General features: G+C 32.7%; 1 protein-coding gene across 1 annotated transcript in view; it reads right to left on the bottom strand.

Annotated features, from left to right (window-relative positions):
* LOC108908312 (thrombospondin type-1 domain-containing protein 4) overlaps positions 1–6,000 on the bottom strand; it is a 159,691-nt gene that overhangs the window by 152,698 nt on the left and 993 nt on the right. The window lies entirely within an intron of this gene.

The raw sequence follows: 6,000 nt of genomic DNA, 5'->3' as shown, positions 1-6,000 counted from the left end.
CCTGGCTAGTTGTTGGTAGACACTTGTTATATAGACAATATCAGAAAATTCTCAGGAGTCGGTTCTCACAAACTAGTACAATGCAACACACTTTGGAATGAATAGAGTTTGAAATTTAATAAATTGTTTATTCAAAATTTTGTTATATTATTTTGACTTGAAGACTTTATAAACTCAAATTTATGAATCCCTTTTTAAAATAGAATATGTTTTCCACAATAAAGAATATTTTTAACAACAAAATTTGCCTTTATCTGCTAAGCTTACAAATAATATAAGGACTTATTAAAAAATTTCTATTAATTAATTTTATCTATGCAATCCTTACACCTAAGCAAGAATGAAAATTAGTCAGAATTTAAATAAAATAGCTGTTCGTTTGACAGATTTTGTTCGAGTTCTTCGAAATAGTGAATTATTTAAGTTATCAGTGATTCGGCTTATTTTTGTACAGGTAAGTCCTGTAGTTTGTTATTTATACTTTGCAAAGATTTGACGCGATATAAAGCATGATTTATTTGGAATAGCTAGCGATATTTTAGTGCACTGTGTTTTAAGGTACCTGTTACGTTGTGAAATTTTTAGTTTTCTTCGCTGGAAACTATGTAGAAGCCTTGCAGACTATTTATGGGGCCACTGGAAACTGCTTTGGACTTGCTTTCTACTACTGGTAGCGGAAAATTTTCATGGGCTGCCAAAATAATCTTATCTGGACTCTGGCCAAACTATAGATTTACTGGTAAGTATTTAATTTTCCTCCTTGGACTCTTTCTTCTTGCTTTATTTTTATATTTTTCGGGAGCTGCGTCTCCACGCTGTACATCTTGCAAAACCCAAGCAGTAACCAATCAATAATTTCTTTGTTTTTCTCCACCTTCCTGATTATTCTGTCCCTAGCTTTGCTTAAGGTCCATGCACAGAAATTTTCAGTCTTTGGATGCCCTTTTCAAACACTTTTTCCCACCACTACTTATAACTAACACATTTTTAACAAATGTCCTTTTACTTTTATTTACAATTCTATAAATTAATTAATAAAATATCCATTATTTTATGTTTTTTAGGTCGTCTCTGGGCATTCTTACAAAGCCACCTTTAGCTTTGACATTTGATGAACAATTTTTATGTTATGGCTTATGTTGAATTGGTATATCTTCTTTAAGTTTACTTCCTAAGTTACATCACTTACATCCCGTTGTCCATAGCAACTTCCACTTCTACGATAAAATCCACTTACCTCCTTAAAAACAATGTAATAGTCTATGTACTAAAGTGGGAGCAGATAAAAATATGTATGTTACACCTCTGACAGTATAGATTTATGTATTATATTCGAGGCACCAATCGTTTCCAACTAACTACCAATAAACTTTCAACTGACGGTCATGTAAAAATATTGACAAGCCGTTGGGGTTGAAGACGTAAATAGCATCGATAACCTTTGGCCCAGATTTAAAAAAATACCGGTTTTAATAGTGTCGCAGTTGTTAACAACAATAGACGACTAGTTTAATCTCTGATGGTTCCGAGACGTAGAAGTGAGTACGCTGACATTAATCTGACACCAAATGATGTATTATACGGAGTCAATGGGGACTACAAATATTTACTGTTATGTGCCGGTTTGAATAAATGGATAAATATAGTGTGTTAGAAGCTTGACTGGCATTACTTCAGCGTAAGATAGACCGAACATAAATGAACAAAAAAGTTGTGATACATTCAAATGAAAACAGCTTATTTTATATTCAATCTTAAAGCTTCCAAATGCTGCTCTTTAAAACACTGTAAAGTTGGTCAAACCAATCAACTCGGGGTTAATTTTTCTCACACTTCAAACAATCCTGACTTGATCTGAATATAAACTAATACCCAAAATGGAACACAATGAACAAAGAGAGACATATTGGTTCTTCTTGAGCTTGACACCTCATTGAATCGATGACATCCATTACCAATTCTTTAAAATTGACGGGATTATCTCTACATCGTCTTCGAGGAATCGCCGGACATATTATACGAGTATAAGGTCGCTGCAGATGTTCAGTCAATTGAACGAAGGTGTGTTATTCTGACGAATTGTTCTTTATGCTCTGAAGAAGGACGCATGCATAAAACTGGGGCAGCTTGGTAGGTGACACGTCTATTCAATTATGCGTATTAGGTTGTGGAAAAGTTTTTTTTAATATGTATAGCTTCGTTAAGGCTATTAGTGATGCGAGTCACATAAAATTAATTCTCGAAATTTATTTCGTAAATCATAGTATAAACAGAGGGACAAAGATCTGACGCTGTCGATAAAAATTTAAAATACAATGACGACTGAGAGTAATGTTTATACAAATAAAGTCAAGTCAAGTTTAGTTAACCTTGAACGCTAAGTGCGGTTGATGAAGACGTATAGGGGAGACACTTCGAAAATATCTAAGGTACAAAAATAGGGACGAGGTTTTACACTTGACATTATAACAAAAATTACACAAATTTTGCTTGATACTGTCATTTGTTACAAATATTATCGAACCAGTGACGATTATAAATTGTAACTTATTGAGGTATGGTTGTAACAAGTTGGCAAAAAAAAGTATCTAATAGTGTCGTATTTTAAAGTGATGTTTTTATTAATTAAAAAAACAAAAAAAAAATATATGCTTTTTGAGGAAAGAAATTAACGTTACGGCAAATAAGTCGACATAAATTAAAAGTCTAATTAGTGCACAAATTTTCAAGAGATGAAAATGTTACAGAAAAGCATATATTATGTTAGAGGCATTTTTAATAGAAAGTTTATTTCACAAAATTCGGATAGTTTGCTTGGGGTCACTTTTAATTTTTTCATTTGAACACCCTGTATATAAAATCAAGAAAGTAGTCACATTTTGAATTGTTTGAGGACAATCAGAAATTTTTTGCGGAACAATTTGTCAGCAGTATTTTCAATTTTCTTTAAATTAAATGTCGTTGCAAAGGTTTCCTTTGCTGGTAGTCTGCAATGAGGAAATCTTACTGTATATTCACGTCGAGCCGCCGTGGCATTTCCATCATAAATCAGCATATTCATTCAAACTTATTTTTATTATTAGTTTGAACGCTTTATCTAATGGATAATTTATGCAACAATTCGCAAAATAACATTTAAAACGTCAAATTAACATTACTTGACAGCAGCCTACTCGAAAATTTTTGTTTAGGTTCTTTTTAAAGTTTATCGACAGAATTTAGAAGCACCCTTCCGAAAAATCAATTTTGCCATGAAACTATAAGAGTTAGGAAAAAAGTGAATGTACACTTGTCAATAACAAACTGTTCTATCTAAAAACAGCATCATTTTTTATTTTCAGTAGGGTCGTATTATTATTTTTTATAATTTAATGAGTGAGTCCCATAACTCCGCCACTAGTTGCTTGCGGGACTTCTACTTCTACGGAAAAATAGTATTTTATAAGAAGATGTGTCATGCCAAATTTGGCTTGAATAGCCTTCTTCATTTAGAAGTTATTTAAAAAATTCGAATTTTTTAAAAAATCTTTAACGCCCTATATTTCGAAAATGAAGCGTCTCTGGAAAAAAATTTATACTTGATTTTTTATTTATTTTTTTATGAGGAATATCTCCTTAAAGTTTGTCGACTTAATCCTGAAACACTCTGTACAATGGCAACACTTTTCAAGATCTCAGGGTTGGCAACTTCTAATTTCATCTCATTTTTCACAAATACCTTCTGATATTTTTCTTTCAAGAAAATTCTCTATGTGGGCCTACAAGGCATCCTCTAAAACTGAGGCCCTACCAGCTACCACTGCTGTTTAGGTTCTAAGAGCGTAAAATGATATAAAAATCTTAAAATAGCCGAAATACGAAACATGAAGAGCGTTCGACATATTCAACTAGTCCCTGCGCAAAGAACAGCAACACAGACGACTCCAGTTAACAATCAAAGACACCAGAAGGGCAGAAGGAGGTCATCCGATACATTATCCTCCGATAACCATCGATCTGCAGCCTTTTCTTCTCGTCTCCGTCGCTGATTGATGGCTGCGATTGAATAACCCACCGCTTTGATTTCCAAATGGATTTAATTAGCGTGCGCATTGTTTAGCATCCGATTAGGCATTCGTTTCTTTTTTTGTTACGGATATGGGTATGCCGATGGGTACTACCAAGCGTACGTCATGCCATCTGAGCAAATCGACGTGCCGATCCTACCATAAGGGGACTGGTACGTTTAGCTGGGACAGATAGTATCACGCCAAAAATGATGTGCCGTCACACATTTTTCTTGGACGATTAGGTTTTTACCGTGAAAGGCGATTTTTTGGATTGGAATTGTAACTAGAAATACCCGAGGACTTGACAAAAGTCTTATAAGTCGTATAATGTTGGAAATATAAATAGAAACTGGTACGTAATCAATCATTTGGGAACTACAATGCAGAAACTGAACAAAAATTTGATTTGCTTTTGTCATAATATACTTGCACAAAGTTGGGATCTTGATAGATCTTAAATATTTGTCCCCTAATGATAATTATACATAAATTTACTTGGCGCTCCAGTCAATCTTAAAAAAAAGAACAGAGATACATGAATCTACTTCCACACCCACAAGCAGCCACTGAGTGATGCCAGGGTGAGAAAAAAATATATACATATAACTGTTACTGACATTTTTTGCAAAATAAATGTAACAAATTAGGTTAAGGGGTCCGAGGGAAGTAAGGAGCGCGCAGGGGAAATCCTATGATTTTCTTATGGGATTAAAACCCGCTGCCAATTTGAAAAAATTAAATTCTATTGAAATTATTTGCGATAAACATTATCTATATAGCAAAGAAATCTACTCATATCCACATAGCATACATATTGACTAATGAACAACATAAAAATATCATATTTAAGTAGTTTTAAATTATATTTAATGAACGCATAAAGACTATGTAGATGTGGCAACATCGCTAATAATTGACTAGCAGTTTTACAACCTACAGACCTCGGACATCGGAGATATTGCGCGTCGAATTCGGGTAAAGATGCGTACGCGTTCAAAAATGTATTGTGTGTAAACTATGTACAATGTAATTATTATATATAGCAAATATATCGTATTATCCTCGCGAAGATTTGTATCCTTTATTTAAAATCCGTAAATCATGTGAACTGGTAAAACAACGAGAATTATGTTAATTTAGTTCTAAAGAAATGAAATGACACTCGCGCCCATCTCTCGTCCAAGTCAAAGAAAATGTTGGATGCAATTTTGAAGGTTCTGTGATAGAAATTACATTATTACTCACTGTTCGTGTTTTTAATCTCTATTTTAGTAATGTTACAAAAGTTTTGCAACTATAACTAATTTTTTAGATATAAAGTTTGCTGAGAAATATTTATGTTCCTTTGTTATTCCGTACAAATGCTTTTATCTCAAGTATTACTAATTATATTAATCAAGTAAAGAAAACTTTATGTAACCCTAAATATTGCTGGGTAATGATTACGATGTTTTTATAAACCATTAAATATATTAAAAGGATTTATCAACTGTATTTTTTATTCCAATAAATATATCACAGCTTCCTAGTCTTTTTTAATTAATCTAGTTTTTTAAAAACATTACAAAAAATCATCTGTTGTGGATAATTTATTGTTGATAACAATGTACATGGGATTTAGGAAAAATGTATATGTTTGAAATCAATTTCGTTTTTATAAAGGGTTTCAAATGTATTCCCTCCTTGCTGTCAGCTGTTTGCGACGTTGCCACATTAATCCTCAAGTCAGACAGAAATGCAATTATTGGTTTCTGTTTCTAATTAATACAGCTGTAGTATGTTCAAAATATTACATTAGGTTTACATCAAAAATAAGACAATACTGTGTACTATCCATAGAAAAGTTTCGTGTGTTCACAATTTCTACATTTTTTTCTCAGTTATGGGCAAAAAAGATCTTCGCCATATAAACCTATGTTAAAATGAACAACTTTCAACAACAATATCTCAA

This window comes from Anoplophora glabripennis, unplaced genomic scaffold (genome assembly GCF_000390285.2).
Source record: "Anoplophora glabripennis isolate ALB-LARVAE unplaced genomic scaffold, Agla_2.0 scaffold11, whole genome shotgun sequence".
Taxonomy (NCBI): Eukaryota; Metazoa; Arthropoda; class Insecta; order Coleoptera; family Cerambycidae; genus Anoplophora; species Anoplophora glabripennis.
The sequence above is the reverse complement of the archived record's forward strand: the minus strand, read 5'-3'. Positions and strand labels throughout refer to the sequence as shown.